The sequence below is a fragment of the Somniosus microcephalus genome, chromosome 19 (assembly GCF_052327205.1).
Source record: "Somniosus microcephalus isolate GS21.2 chromosome 19, FLI_Smic_1.0, whole genome shotgun sequence".
Classification (NCBI taxonomy): Eukaryota; Metazoa; Chordata; class Chondrichthyes; order Squaliformes; family Somniosidae; genus Somniosus; species Somniosus microcephalus.
The window spans coordinates 29,625,611-29,642,384 of record NC_141005.1 but is presented as its reverse complement, the minus strand read 5'-3'; the positions used below and the strand labels follow the sequence as shown (position 1 = coordinate 29,642,384).

Sequence of the window (16,774 nt, the reverse complement as noted above, 5' to 3'; positions counted from 1 at the left end):
CTTCCCCATCTTTTAAAAAAATATATCCTCCACTGTTAGTGTGCTGTGTCATCTACCACTTCTTCCATCCAGTTAATCTGGACTAGGTTCATTTTCATTTTACCGAAATGAGCTAATTTTGCAGTCCAGCCTCACCAGCAGATGGTCTCCCATTGCCAGTCACCTGCCTCATTACTGCTCTCTAGCTGTGGGATGACTGCCCCTGCAATATATGCTATAGAAATCATAGGGGGGAAAAATTAGGTTCCTTTGCGCCTCCTGTCAGGCGCTAACGGGGCACAAAGCAACTAGCACCCGGGCGCAGCAGCGCCAATGCCTCCCGCGAAATTCAGTGGGAGGTTAGCGGTGGCGGTAGCGCGCCATGGCGCTGCACCATCGGCGATGACGTCATCGCCGTGCGCAGCGCCCCGTTCACAAACTTCGGGAGCGTCTCTTGACTTACCGCCAGACGCTATGTCCGACGGGACCTGCGGCCGAGGAGGCGCTATTTAAAGGCGAGGTGCGGAGTGGCCATTTTTGTTGCTGGCCGCCTGCCAGCACCTGCCTCCGCTCCCGTCCACGGCCTCCTTACCCGCCCCCCCCGCAGAGTGCCGGCTGCACTCCATGAGCCCGGCACTTCTCTCGAGTGCCGGGCTCTTTTGCTGGCACTCCCAATCCCCGGGTGGCCCAGCTGGGCCCTGGGTGGCGCTGCGCAAGGCCACTCCCCTTTATGAAGGGGAGGAAGGCCTGCAATACCACGGTGCGACGTGCCGCAGTGCGTAGCGCCCCGCTTCCCTCTTGGGGCGCTACCACTCAATTTGTGTCACGGGGCGCTAATTTTTCCGGCTAAATGTAGCGCCCCGGCGAAGTTAAGGGGCGCTACTCAATTTATAGCCCATTGAAGTTTGCAGCACAGAAGCAGGCCATTCAGTCCATTGCTTGCGCTGGCTCTTTGCCAGAGCAATAAGAAACAAATTGCACTGCTCTCCCCATAGCCCTATATCATTATTTGCTTCAAGATGTTTATCTACATGTCCCTTAAAAGTTGCAATGGCCTGCAACTCAACTACTCAATGTGGCAGAACATTCCACATTTTAACACTCTGCATAAAAAAGTTCCAAACCCTTCTGCTCGCTCTTAGTGATGAGTGGCCACTTATCATCAACTCCCAAAGCAGTTCGGCAAAATTCCCACTACTAATTGCCTTCCTGCTCAGCAGGCTTCTTCCAACTTCTACTCACCCCTCCCAACTCTTACGTGCTGCTTTGCTTGGGGATCCTACACTGCTGCTCACTCTGTGGAGGAATTCCTCGTCTTGCAAAGCTGAAAAAAAAAAATCACATTTCCGGCCCCCCTCAATCTCAGATGTCAACATCTATTACATAATTTAGCGCAGGCAGATGGGCTGCTTTCACTCAACGTCACTTCTGGTTTCCATCTTTTGTTTCCAATTACCATCAAGCGGAGGGGTGGAGCTGGGAAGGAGCAGGATCACTGCAGCTGACCCACAGTGGTTTACAGGGTGACCAGCTGGGGGAAATTAATTTTTACCTGCAGACGCAGACATTGGATGCAAAATGGTGCAGGAATGTTCAGTTCCCAGCAGAATTTATGAGTTTGCTTGGTCAACAATTGCCAGACTATATACATCCTAATCCAGAATGTGCAAACATTTGTATAAAATTTTACAATTACAATGCATTTAAATTACACAAGAGTTGGAACAGGCTGGATGTTAGGCAGTTCGTCTTTTCCCAGAGAGTAACGAGCCTCTGGAAGGCGTGTGTGATGTGTGCTGACTCGTTGCATAATTTCAAAACAGAGCTGGACTGGTAATGGGCTGCAGCAGAGATCACATCATATGAAAAGGTAAGTGGTTTAACAGTTAACACACACATATGGGCTGGATTTTCTCAATGGAGACGTGATGGAGGTGGGATTGCTGCTTGCCGGGTCTCTGTCCCGCCTCCATCAGCCTCTGGCCAACCAGCGGGATTTTCCCCTGATTAAGCCCGCCCTGCGGGCTCAGCAGGCCAATTAGGGGAAGTCACTGACAGAGCACGTCAACGTCTGACGTGCCATCGGTCAAGATTTCTTGAAAGAAGAAATGTCAGCGTTTGACAGCTGTCAAACACTGACATTCTGTGTAGTTTGATAAGTCCTTGTGTTTAGGACTCATCAAACTTTTCAACTTTGCAGAAGTTCAGAGGATCCAACAGCCAGTCTGTGAAATCTACAATGAAGATGTCGGGACTCTGGATCCAGAGCGGCTGTAGGCAGAAACAAAGGTAAGTGAACATTTTATAACACTTAACACTCACCTTACATACTTATCACTCCACACTTGCACCCATCACTCACCTCTACATCTCACTTTCAGACTCCTCCGACCCCCGCCGACCTCCTTCACGCCTCCTCCACCCTGGCGGGGTTCTCCGAGGTTGGGAAGCCTGCAATTGAAAAGGTAAGATGGGACTAATCCTTTTTTCTGCCTGTTAACTACCTGTTAACAGGCAGTTAAAATGATTTAATCCCTTTCCCACCTCGAGGAGACGGGACCCGGGGCAGGAGGGCTTCCCGCCTCCTGGCTAAAGGGCATGGAGGCAGGATGGGGGCGGGTTTGCCAGCCGCCCCCACATTCTGCAGCTTTACCGGCAGTCCCGCCTCCATGCCCGCCTCCTCGGGGCTGACAAAATCCAGCCCATAATCAATGTGATCTCCTGGATTGGTTTTAATCGCGTGAAGGGGTCAGAGAGGAATTTTCCAGATTTTTTTCTCTTTTTGGCTATGGGTTTTTTGCTTCTCCCAGGGGGTTACATGGCTGCTGGGGAGTAGAAAGTGTCTAGTCACAAAGCTCCAGACATTATAAGTGTGGGGCAAGCTTGATGGACCAGCTGGTCTTTTGACCTTCCCTCCATCATAAGGTCAGAAATGGGGATGTTCGCTGATGACTGCACAGTGTTCAATGCCATTTGCAACTCCTCAGATAATGAAGCAGTCCATGCCCGCATGCAGCAAGACCTAGACAACATTTAGACTTGGACTGATAAGTGGCAAGTAACATTCCCGCCACACAAATGCCAGGCAATGACCATCTCCAACAAGAGAGTCTAACCACCACCTCCCTTGTCATTCAGCAGCATTACCATCACCGAATCCCCCACCATCAACACCCTGGGGGGTCACCATTGACCAGAAGGTATGGAATAAAAGGTAAAGTAGTAAAAGGGGAAAAAACAGGAACTAAGTGTCACAAAACATATTTGAAAGTTCTTTATCTGAATGCACGTAGCATTCGTAACAAAATGGACGAGTTAACGGCACAAATAACTACATATGGGTATGATCTTGCGGCCATTACAGAAACATGGCTGCAGGGTGACCATGACTGGGAATTAAACATACCAGATTATTTAACAATCAGGAAGGACAGGCAGGAAGGAAGGGGAGGTGGGGTGGCTATGTTAATAAAGGAAGGAATCACTGTAATACAGAGAAATGATATTGGGTCAAAGGATCAGGATAGTGAAACAGTTTGGGTGGAGATAAGGAATAATAAGGGGAAAGAAACACTAGTGGGTGTAGTCTATAGACCTCCAAACAGTTGCAACTCTGTTGGACGGAGTATTAATCAGGAAATAGTTGAGGCTTGTAATAAGGGAACAGCTATAATTATGGGGGATTTTAACTATCATATTAATTGGACAAATCAAATTGGGCAGGGCAGCCTTGAGGATGAGTTCATTGAGTGTATTAGGGATGGGTTTCTTGAGCAGTATGTAACTGAACCGACCAGGGGGCAAGCAACCTTAGATTTGGTCCTGTGTAATGAGACAGGATTAATTAAAAATGTCCTAGTAAAGGATCCCCTTGGAATGAGTGACCATAACATGGTTGCATTCCATGTTCAATTAGAGGGTGAGAAGGTTGGATCTCAAACAAGCGTGCTGAGCTTGAATAAAAGAGACTATGAAGATATGAGAGCGGAATTGATTAGAGTGGACTGGGAAAATAGATTAAAGGGTAAGATGGTACATGATCAGTGGTGTACATTTAAGGAGTTATTTTACAACTTCCAAAAAATATATATTCCACTGAGGAAAAAAGGGTGTAAAAGAAAAGATAGCCATCCGTGGCTAAGTAAAGTAATTAAGGATAGTATCCGACTAAAAACAAGGGCATATAAGGTAGCCAAATCTAGTGGGAGGATAGAAGATTGGGAAGTCTTTAAAAGGCAGCAAAAAATAACTAAAAGATTGATTAAGAAAGGGAAGATTGATTATGAAAGTAAATTAGCAAAAAATATAAAAACAGATAGCAAAAGTTTCTATAGTTATATAAAAAGAAAAAGGGTGGCTAAAGTGAATGTTGGTCCCTTAGAGGATGAGACCGGGAAATTAATGGTGGGAAACATGGAGATGGCAAAAACGCTGAACAAATATTTTGTCTCAGTCTTTACGGTAGAGGACACTAAAAATATCCCAACACTGGACAAACAGGGGGCTCTAGGAGGGGAGGAGCTCAATACAATTAAAATCACTAAGGAAGTGGTACTTGGTAAAATAATGGGACTCAAGGCGGATAAATCCCCTGGACTTGATGGCTTACATCCTAGAGTCTTGAGGGAAGTGGCGGTAGGGATTGTGGATGCATTGGTAATAATTTTCCAAAACTCCCTGGACTCAGCAAAGCTCCCGGCAGATTGGAAAACTGCTAATGTAACACCCTTATTTAAAAAGGGTAGTAGGCAGAAGGCTGGAAACTATAGACCTGTTAGCCTAACATCTGTGGTTGGTAAAATTTTAGAGTCCATTATTAAGGAGACAGTAACGGGACATTTGGATAAACATAATTTAATAGGACAAAGTCAGCGTGGTTTTATGAAGGGGAAGTCATGTTTGACAAATTTGCTTGAGTTCTTTGAGGAAGTAACATACAGGGTGGATAAAGGGGAACCAGTGGATGTAGTGTATTTAGACTTCCAAAAGGCATTTGACAAGGTGCCACACAAAAGGTTATTGCACAAGATAAAAAATCACGGGATTAGGGGTAATATTCTGGCATGGATGCAGGATTGGCTATCTAACAGAAAGCAGAGAGTTGGGATAAATGGTTTATTCTCAGACTGGCAATCAGTAACTAGTGGTGTTCCGCAGGGGTCAGTGCTGGGTCCCCAACTCTTTACAATCTACATTAACGATTTGGAAGAGGGGACCGAGTGTAACATATCAAAGTTTGCAGATGATACAAAGATGGGAGGGAAAGTAGTGAGTGAGGAGGACATAAAAAACCTGCAAAGGGGCATAGACAGGCTAAGTAAGTGGGCAGAGATTTGGCAGATGGAATACAATACTGGAAAGTGTGAGGTTATGCACTTTGGCAGGAAAAATCATAGAGCAAGTTATTATCTTAATGGCAAGAAACTGGAAAGTACTGTAGTACAAAGGGATCTGGGGGTCCTGGTGCACGAAACTCAAAAAGTTAGTATGCAGGTGCAGCAAGTGATCAAGAAGGCCAATGGAATGTTGGCTTTTATTGCTAGGGGGATAGAATATAAAAACAGGGAGGTATTGTTGCAGTTGTACAAGGTATTGGTGAGACCGCACCTGGAATACTGCATACAGTTTTGGTGTCCATACTTAAGAAAAGACATACTTGCTCTCGAGTCAGTACAAAGAAGGTTCACTCAGTTAATCCCGGGGATGAGGGGGTGGACATATGAGGAGAGGTTGAGTAGATTGGGACTCTACTCATTGGAGTTCAGAAGAATGAGAGGCGATCTTATTGAAACATACAAGATTGTGAAATGGCTTGATCGGGTGGATGCGGTGAGGATGTTCCCAATGATGGGTGAAACTAGAACTAGGGGGCATAATCTTAGAATAAGGGGCTGCTCTTTCAAAACTGAGATGAGGAGAAACTTCTTCACTCAGAGGGTAGTAGGTCTGTGGAATTTGCTGCCCCAGAAAGCTGTGGAAGCTACATCATTAAATAAATTTAAAACAGAAATAGACAGTTTCCCAGAAGTAAAGGGAATTAGGGGTTACGGGGAGCAGGCAGGAAATTGGACATGAGTCTAGGTTCGGAACGGTCATGGCCCTGTGGGTAGCGGAGCAGGCCCAGGGGTCGTGTAGCCTGGTTCTGCTCCTACTTCTTGTGTTGTAATTCTGTGTTAGATTTCAGGAGATGGTTCTATTCCTGTTCCTGGCTGGGGTGGAGATCACCTTTTACAGAAGGTAAGTACTGTAGAAAATGTAGGGACAGAGTGATCTCCTGGACGAGTTTCGATCGCCTAGATGGGTCGGAGAGGAATTTCCCAGATTTTTTCTCCCAAATTGGCCATTGGGTTTTTTACCTGGTTTTTCGCCTCTCCCAGGAGATCACATGGGTTCAGGTGGGTTGTAGAGTAATAGTAGATTTGAGGTTAGGATCAGATCAGCCATGATCTTATTGAATGGTGGAGCAGGCTCGAGGAGCCGATTGGCCTACTCCTGCTCCTATTTCTTATGTTCTTATGTAGAAACTTAACTGGACCAGCCACATAAATACTGTGGCTACAACTTCCACCACCTATAAGGCACAAGTCAGGAGTGTGATGGAATACTCTCCACTTGCCTGGATGAGTGCAGCTCCAACAACACTCAAGAAGCTCGACACCATCCAGGACAAAGCAGCCTGCTTGATTGGCACCCCACCCACCACCTTAAACATTCACTCCCTCCACCACCAGCACACCATGGCTGCAGTGTGTACCATCTACAAGATGCACTGCAGCAACTCGCTAAGGCTTCTTCGACAGCACCTCCCAAACCCGCGACCTCTACCACCTAGAAGGACAAGGGCAGCAAGCGCATGGGAACACCACCACCTCCAAGTTCCCCTCCAAGTCACACACCATCCTGACTTGGAAATATATTGCCATTCCTTCATCGTCACTACCTAACAGCACTGTGGAAGTACCTTTACCACATGGACTGCAGCAGTTCAAGAAGGCGGTTCACCACCACCTTCTCAAGTGCAATTAGGGATGGGCAATAAATGCTGGCCTTGCCAGCGATGCCCACATCCCGTGAATGAATTTTTTTAAAAATTGTACGAGAATCCGGCTGGAAGATTTTGCGTCACCAAGTTTTAGAATTAGTCAAGACCAGAAGACCAGAGATCTTAACTTCAATTTATTTATGGCCAGGATTCCTTCTGTTTTACAAGTTACATTACCAAGGAAGTTACACCAGACAGAGCTTATCATTAGGTGCAGCTGCTTTACCAGAGAATGTAGCACTCATTTGGAAATTTCAGACACTCTGCAGCTAGTCAGATGGAACTAAACAGGGGATTGAGTTACTGCCAAGCACAATTCACCTACCCTGTGCAAGCAGGCATTTCCCTGCTACAAATAAAATGTGCCTGCAATTAACATAATCTAAATCTGGGGTAAGCAGGTTGACCAAGTTGGGAGGAATTGTTTCCCTCTCTCTCGCTCTCTGGTCCCAGCTGTGTCCTCAGAACACTTGCATAATCTAGTGAATGGAATAAGAAAATATCCAGATTCCAAGAGTAATAGACAGTAATTTAGCTTTGATCAATTTTTTTCCTAATGATTTGGTCCACGTTATATACAGTAACTATAAATAGAATTCAGCAAGTTTTTAAAAAACCCAAATAAATACAATTTATTCAGCAGTGATGAATTAAAAGCATAGTCTCGGATGATTACCCTTATTCAAATTATTCCTAATAAAGATTTGAAAGTGAACATTGGGCCCTAATCTCATTGTGTATTCAGAGCTATATATAAAATTAAATATGGATTAGTAGATGCACGTTAAAAAAGCTTTACATATTCAACACCCAATTCATTTTCTTGGACCTACACAGATATTTGGATTTTCCATGCATTTTAGGAAGATGTGGGTCATTGAGTACCTGGTTACACCAGTTCTCCATATCTAGTACTACAAAACTTGAATCCAAAGATCTTTGGATAGGTGTAGCCACTAGTTGAAGGAAACAATCTATTGCATTGAACTCACTGGTGGTGGTAAATTGCTCATTTTGGCCTGGTCAACAACTAATATTCTTTTTCCTCCTTTGCCCCACCAACACAAAAAGTCACTAGTTTTCTTTCAAGTCAATAGTATAAGGGTAGACTTTCCTGTCCCTACACACAGGCTGTTGGCTTGGTCTTAGTAATTGATGGTGACCCAACCAGAGAGTCCTCCATTTAATGGATAGCAAGGTTGAGGTGCTGCTGCATTGCTAGGAATGGTTGCTATTGGATCTTCTTAGGTTGGCCAAGTTATACACTCAATACAGTCTCCCTGCCTCATTTGGGCCTCTAGCCAGGAACCTACTCATTCAATTGGTAGGGGAAGTAGAGGAGAATCTAGTGCAGCTGCAGCTCTTAAGAGGATGCAGCTGCCATTTGAAGGGAAGGTGACCACTTAAAAGAGTTATTGCTGCCTGACAAAATAATGCAGGTGGCAAAGAGGGTCTGGCACAGCCCTGGATGGCCACAAATTGGTGGAGACAAGACAAGGAGTCTGGGTAATCGATGGTGGCCCCAGAACAGAGTCCCCCATTTGATGGATGGCAAAGTTGAAGTGCTGCTGCATGTGTTTAGTGGGAGGAGGGTGGTCCTGTTTAGCACTTAAGGGCACTCTTCTCTGCCCCTATGATCAAAAGGAAAGCAGTGTCGCATGCATGGCAGGTGGTGTTTGCCAGTGTCAGTACTCTTTATACTAATTACAGAACCTAGGAGCAGATGAGGAAAAATATGCAGATCTTAAGGAAGCTGTTACAGCAAAACTACCCTACAGTACCACATACCAGTAGATGACCCATGTATGCATGACAAGATGTTGCCCATCAAACCTTTGCACATTTAGTGCTAGCCCATGCCAAGCTCTCAGACAACTTTGCACAGTTCTTTCCCTGATCACCATACACATCCATGCTCTAGCAGGGCACACATATAAGCTGCTTACTCAGAGGATTGCCTTAGAGTAAAGGAATTATGACTGCTACATGCTTGATTCTGTGTTGTTCATCACTGATGATCTGGACATTGATGGAGTGGAACATCTCATGGTCCATGGAAAGGCATGGGATGATGCACAGGGACCCAAACAACCACGTGGAAGCCATCAATACTACACAGTACTTGAAGGAAACCTGCTATGCTGAACAATTGCACATTGCTTTGTAGACTGAAGTCAAGCAAAGGCAGTAGATGTCTTCCAAAATATACATCATCAGCAGTAGGCAAAACAACAGCAAGGGAAACATCTAGAACAGAAGCATTCCTATGCATTCATTCAGGAAAAAATCATTTGAAGTCTTCTGCTGACCATCTTGAGAATTATTTAATGGCTTCCATTTACTATATAGGATTTTTTTTTTGGCCAGTGCAATCAGCAAAGACAGGGCAAGCGGAGATGCATATTTGCCAGACTCCCACGTGAGTAGCACAATGCTTAATCTTCTGGCCATCTTTTTAGCTCAATTAGCTCCATCATTTATGCAGCTCAATACAAGTTATATTTAAATGAGGCTGTGCATGATTCTCCAAATTATTTTTCCCCTTTACTTTTTTTTTCTTTCTTGGGCTCTGTGCACTCAGATCACCCACATGGAATGAGCGATAAAGGCCAGGCACCTTCTGGCCTTTGAGGAAGTTAGTTCAAGCATGAGCTGCGGAATTCTTTGTGGATTTTTTATAGCGGCACTTTTGATGCGATTGTTTTTTGCTCCATTTTTGTTTTGGATTTCTGCAATTAAAAGTCAGAATATGAAAATTCCTATGGGAAATGTTTTTTTGCAAGCAAAAAAAAGAGTTTGCACCAGAGGCAGACTGTACCTTCCCCTGCACTTGCAACCTTGTGTACAGACACGCACCTACTTAGGAAGGTCTGAAGACAACTTCCTTCTCGGTGTCCACTTCACTAGGGAGACGGCATGTGTTGAAATCTCATCTGCAGGCGACCTCCACCTATCCCTGCATGAAAGAATCAGAGGGGCAGTGGCACCATATCCCTGAACCTTATTTTCTCCAGCTCATTCCTAAGCTACCTTGGAACATCAGTCAATCTGCAGTGTACAGATACATCCAGAAGGTCTCTGCATTTTGCCAGGGCATATACTTTCATCACTTTCCCAGCGGTAAATGGACAGCAGTCCTCCCACTTATCCTTGGGGGAAGGGGAAGAGAGAAATTGTCTAGTGTCCACTTGGTACACTGAAGATCATTTCACCAAAATGGAGAGAGACGTACACCCATAGAGAAGAAAAAATATACCATGACCCCAGACATCTCAACACATTTTACACCAAGATCTCAGTAATTGGAATGGAAGCAGAACAGGTAAATTAATTCCCACTGTGATTAGCAAAAAAGAGGTTATTTCTGGGGGGGGAAAACACATAGCCTGATTGAGGACTCATCTCTTCCATCATAGTTCCTCACATGTTTCCTTGGGGGCACCGCTGTTTACATCTCTCCTGTCCAAAAACATCCATTAACTGAGCAAAGACATAGAGGGATTCAGATACCAAAAGAAATTAAAAGTGGGAGGACAAGTTGATTAAAATAAATACATACAGAATTCTGGATTTTATGAATGGGGCATAGAGTACAAAAGCAATGAGGTAATGCTAAACTGCAGTTACAAAACGGTGTCCAGTTGTGAGCACCCTACTTTAGGAAGAATGTCAAGGCCATGGAGAGAATACAGAAGAGATTTACTAAGATAATATCAGGGATAAAAGGTTTTAGTTATGAAGAAAGACCAGAGCAAATTGGCCTTTTTTTATAATGAGTGTAGAGAAGACAGCAGATCTGACAGAGGTGCTCAAAATAACATGATTTTGAAAAAGCAAATAGGGAAAAACTATTTCCGCTGGTCAGCAAGTCGGTAACCAGAGATCACCAAAAGAATGAAGTGAGAGATTAGGAGATTTATTTTTTTAAACAAAGAGGGTTGTTACTTGTTAGTACACAAATGTCCAACCAGAAACAGTGGTGGAAGCAGAATCTGTAATCGTTTTCAAAAGGGAAGTGGATAAATTTGAAAAAACAAATATTTAAAAGGGTATGGGACTCAATGGAAAGTGGAGAGAAAGAGCAGGCATGATGAGCAGAGAGGCCTTCTGTGTTGTAAAGTTCTATGATTCTATGGTCAATTCCAAACCAGAACATGCACAAATCCTTTTACAGAACCCATGGGAAATGTGCATTGTAAGTTAATTAGAATGATAGTGCAGTAAGAAAATATAGTTAGAAGAGATTTAAAAAGCTACGTTTGTATTCACAAGAGAAATTAGAAAAGCACTTGAAGGAACATATTCAAAGGCTCAGGGAAAGAGCAACAAAATAGATTTGATAGCTCGGACGTGGCACAACAACAGCCTAAATGGCCTCCTCTTGTGCTGCAATGTCTGATCCCATATACAATGCGATAACCCTAGTGTCAAGTTTATTATTTTTCAGCTCAACTGTATTTCAGTGCTTCTCAAATCTCATCACCTTTAAAGTTCTTGTGCCAAGTTTTTTGACAAAATCATTTCACTTTCAATGGGAACATATCTTTCAAGCTCGGGATCCAAAAAATCAATTTCAACCAAAAATTTATTGCCTGATAAAAAAAAAAATGGCACTTTCAGTAGGTGGCTACATTCGGTAATTCACTTTCCGGTATTCATTTGAAGACATCCTTTATGGTGCCCACCTCCAGTTTCTTCTGTTGACAGTTTATTTACTATCTACTCTCCTGATGTTATGCTTGGCTTCCTGGCTAAAAGTCCAGGAAGCAAGCTAGCACCCAGACCTCTCTGAAGATCAAGATATGTAATTCATCAAACAGGAAATTAGGATTCCAAATCCACCCTTACTACACTGTGGTACACAGTGTTGGTACAAACTGTACTAATCCATCTATAACTAATGCTCATAATGGCAATTCTAATCAGAAGTTGTCTAAAGTGCCAACGAGGAGGCAGTTGAGGATCCTGCATAAAAACATGGCAATTGAGCTTTAACTGAAAACGTAATAGTGAGATCTAAAAATATCTTGGAGCACAAATTCTTCTTCTTCTTAGGCAGTCCCTCAGAACGGAGGATGACTTGCTTCCACATTAAGAATGAGTTCTCAGCTGACTGATGAGTCCAATGCGGGACCTACAGGGCAGGATTTTCAATGGGCCGTGGAGGCAGGATTGGAGGCGTGCGGGGGGGTTAAAATCCCAAAATTGGGGGGGTCCCGACCCCATGCCAGTTTCAAAGGAGGCGGGTACCTGCCCCGCACTGGGACCCGCCTCCCCGAGGCGGGAAGGGGATTAGTGCCGATTAACTGGTAGTTAACAGGCAGTTTTTAGCCTAATCCCTATTTTTAATGCTGAAGTGTGGGATTCCCGACGGCTCCAAACCACGCCAAGTTAGAGGAGGCGGACCGTCGGGATGAAGGGCTTGGAGGGGTCGAGATGTCCGGTGTTCAGGTGAGTAATGGGTGCATGAGTGCAAAGGTAAGTGTGTTTGGTGTGTGTAAAGTGTTTAAAGAAGTTTTACATACCTTTACTTACCTTTACAGCCTTCCTTCCTTCAGGTCTCAGGAGTCCCTCATCTCACCGGCACAGAAAGCAGAATGGCTGCGAGCTGTCAAAAATTGCAGCATTCAGCGTTCCGTTCCGGGGAGATCTCTAAATCATCCTGAGAGGAAGGAATTAACTTAGAATACAGATTGTCAGTGTTTGACAGCTTCAAACACCTGTGAAATGCTGATATTTCATCTGTCAAAAGGTCTTGACAGATGAAATATCAATCTGTGACGTCACCTGTTGCCGGGTGGCCCTTAATTGGCCTGCTGAGCCCGCAACAAGGTCAATCAAGTCAAAATCGCGTGGGTTGACCACAACTCGATGGAGGCGGGACTACAACCCCGAAAGTTGTAGTCCCGCCTCCTACCTGACCCCTCAATGAAAATCCAGCCCACAGTCTCTGTCACAGGTGGGGCAGACGGTGGTTGAAGGGGTGGGTGGATGGGGTGCTTGGGATGACGTGCACTCCTTGCGTTGCCATGAGGGTTCTGACGTTCCAGGTCCTGAACTTCATTTTAAAGGGTGGAAGATGCCTGTGTGTGAATTCTTTTAACGTGGGGTGGCCGTTGCACACCAGCTACCACACGGGCCTGACAGAGCATGGTCTTGGTCCAATGGCAAGGGGATCCAAGACGATTGGAGACCAGGCTCTGCTACAACGGCCTAGCACACACACAAATTATAAACATATAGGGGGAGAAATTGGGTATAGCCCCGTTTGGGGCGCTAGTTCTGGCGAAGCGCAAAGCCTAGCGCCAGTCACGATTTAGCGCCACCTGGCGCGATATTGGGTCATTGCGCCCCTGAGGGTGATTGCGGCGCTAAATCAGGCGCTGCACAAGGCTCTTAAGGTGCTAACCCGGCGACGCAACCCAATTTAGCGGCGGCGGGGCGCAGCGCAGGTGCTCTCAATAATCACTTTCCCTGAGACACACTGGCGCCGGCCAGCTCTTAAAGGGGCAGGTCAATTGGCATCACCAGACACACTTGTAGGCCTTCAAAGCGGTGGGAGCCTACCTGTGGCGCACCAGCCTAGCAAGACATGGAAAGGGTGAGGCAGAGGGCAGAACGCCTCACTGATGGGGCATTGGATGCTTTGGTTGGCGCAGTGGAATCAAGGCCAAGGAAGATGGTCGGAATGTGATTTTTGTTTTGGACAGTCTCCCGGATGTGAGAGGCAGTTATGTGTCAGTGTATTAGTTTCGCTTTCTGTTGCCATAGCTTTCTCATGTTTGAAGGAATTACATTTTGTGTAATGAAACACTTTCTTCATTTACAATGGCCATGCCTGCTATTTACATGCATCTTGCCCTTCACAGGCTTGGGGGTATCAGACCGGTTCCATTCCTGTTCTTGGAATGGCAGCAAGCATTCCGTGAGAGGGACCTAGAAGCTACTTCTGATCAGCCTCTGACGCGCAGCCCGAGAAGAGCCGCTCGCGTAGAAGTTCAGGCCAGCAGGCATCTTCTCAACCACCAACAGAGATGTCCTGCACCTTATCTGAGGCTGCAGATCTAGCTGAAGCAGCTGGCACAGCTCAGTCACCACCAACTTTCTAAATCGCAGCCTTCTGACACACTGCTCCTCCGACATGTTAATGTAGGAAAATTGCTGTCAGAAAACCCTGCCAGCGTAAGGTCTGCTGTGGCGACGTCTGTTGGCCCTCCTCCGTCTGGCCATGCCCACCCCCCTCTCCCAGCGTCTCAGTGCCCTTTCCAGATGATTCAGCAGCAGGATGTTCCCCTCCAATGCAGCCCCCATAATAAGTGCCCACAGGAAGGTTCCCCATTGTTAAGGTTCACCAACAGCAAGGTGATGGTCAGAAGGCTGAAGATCATCTGCCTGCGCTGGCTCAGTGGTCAAATGGCTCTCAGTGTGCAGCTCAGCAACCCTTTGTAGCTCTCGAGGAAGTTGTGCTCCAGAAATGGCTGCCGTTTTTAAACACACCAGTCCCCTTTAAATAACGCCCCCCCAGGCCGAGAGCAATTGGGTAAGGTTCCCTGTAAGCTGTCACTAATAGCACCAGGTGCTACGGAGGGAGGCGCCACTGAATTTCCAGTCCGGGGCGCCCAAAAGGCGTTGCACACTGAAATGACGTCATAATCTGCCTGCGCCCATGAGCGGGCACTACGAGTTTGCGCCGGCGCTAAATGCATGGTCAATATGGGGCGAGGCGCTAGGCACCCTGCACCCGCCCGGAAATTGGCTAGCGCCCCACTTCTCTGCCTCTTTAGGCATTAATCGGTGGCGCTACCAACCGAATTTCTCCCCCATATTCAAGATGCAATGTACTTGAGAATAACTATGAACAAAAACATGAAAGAAAAAGCTGTTGAGTGCACAATACCAGAAACAGGGTATAAATACACTTATGAACACATGGTCCAGTTCAACTGCAGACTGGTAACACACATGCTACACGCTACATTAAAAAGACAACAGCAAAAGTCACATTTTAAGGTACATTAACCAGTTCTAAATACTGATTTGTGTAATTTTGTTTGTGAATCTTAAAGCTACATTGCAGCAATTTTCACTATTTGGTGATTTTTTTTTAAAAAGTGCAAAACAAATGTAAAATCAGTGTAGATGTGAACTGGACCTGCTCTTCCATTCCCAGCCCTCAAGAAACAAAAGCTCGAGTGTGTAGGGAGGGTTTCAGCATGCTCAAGCATTTGTTAATATTCAAAAATTGTTTAAAGGCTTTAACAACATCCAGTGGATTTTTTTTAGTGATATGAGATGCTCTTTTGTGTGCAAATTCTGATCCCACACTTATCCACTTTACAGGTGGACTATCAGGCAGACATTTAAAAATTTGAGAGGGCTGCACTGTTTACAAAAGAAAGATTTAGAAGGGTAAAATATAAGTTAATTGCTCCAAAGAATGCTATTTATTAAATACTGTGGTCTGCTAAACCACTAATCCAACCAGTCCCACCTGTTTCTGCATCAGGTAGAGACACAAGGAATACTAACCTACATTAATTAGAGGCTGTGCCACCTGCATTGGTCATTTGCACAGTATTACAACTGAGTGTTCCCGTGGGCCTGCTCCATTTCCCCTCCCATCTTATTGTATCGTTACACATCTATTGGGGCTTACTGACGAGCACAAGCACTGGGTCCACCATTTCAAGTTTTCATCATTCACAGCAGGTATCAAAAACATGGCATGAATATTCAATTTAAGCACGTGCAGCTTTATCTTACGGACGAGCAGGAATGACTCTCCTCATCTGGCCAACTGAGGTTACAGTAGCACAGTGGTTATGTTACTGGACTAGTAATCCAGAGGCCTGGATTAATAATCTGGACTAATTGAAATTCAGTTAATTAAATAAATCTGGAATTAAAGAAAAAAGCTAGTATCAGTAATGGTGACCGTGAAACTACCGAATTGTCGTACAAACCCATCTGGTTCACTAATGTCGTTCAGGGAAGGAAATCTGCCGCCCTCACCCGGTCTGGCCTATATGTGACATCAGACCCACAGCAATGTGGTTGAATCTTAAACTGCCCCTCTGAAATGGCCCAGCAAACCGCTACAAAAAAGTCAGCATTGTGGGAGTACCTTCACCCCAAGGACATTAAATAAATTTAAAATGGAGATAGACAGTTTCCTAGCAGATAAGGGAATTAGGGGTTACGGGGAGAGGGCAGGGAAGTGGACGTGAGTCTAGATTCGGATCAGCCATGATCCTATTGAATGGCGGAGCAGGCCCGAGGGGCCGTATGGCCTACTCCTGCTCCTACTTCTTATGTTCTTATGCAGCAGTTCAAGAAGGTGACTCTCCACCACCTTCGTGAGGGCAATTCGGGAGGAGCAATAAATGCCGGCCTTGCCAGCGACACCTGTGAATGAATACATTTTTTAAAAGCCATTGTTGGTATATGTTATACCAATGTGTCTCTTTGTCACCACCCACCACAGTTATTTTCCTTTATTCCATAATATATGCTCTATGATTCTATTGGAGTTAGACCCGCTGTACAGTGAGCGCTGGTTGAAATTCATCAATCCACAACCACACAAAAAAGGAGCCTTGGACTTTTGGAAATGTTTAGAAACAGAGCAAAACTTTTCAAACAAAAAAGAAACATTCATAAGTGATCAAAGTTGCAGAAACATCTCAAAGGTCAAACAGAATAGGCAGAATGTGTCAGACGTAATTAAAAACAAAGCATTTACCCTGAAAAACG

At 45.1% G+C, this 16,774-nt stretch overlaps 1 long non-coding RNA gene across 3 annotated transcripts in view; it reads right to left on the bottom strand.

Moving 5' to 3' along the window:
• LOC147104282 (uncharacterized) overlaps positions 1-16,774 on the bottom strand; it is an 85,883-nt gene that overhangs the window by 1,854 nt on the left and 67,255 nt on the right. For 2 of the 3 annotated variants that reach the window (XR_015072298.1, XR_015072300.1), the window contains one exon: positions 2,342-2,430. The exons of the other annotated variant lie outside the window; for it this stretch is intronic. This is a non-coding gene — a long non-coding RNA (uncharacterized LOC147104282). The remainder of the gene's footprint in view (positions 1-2,341; positions 2,431-16,774) is intronic. 3 annotated transcript variants of the gene reach the window in all.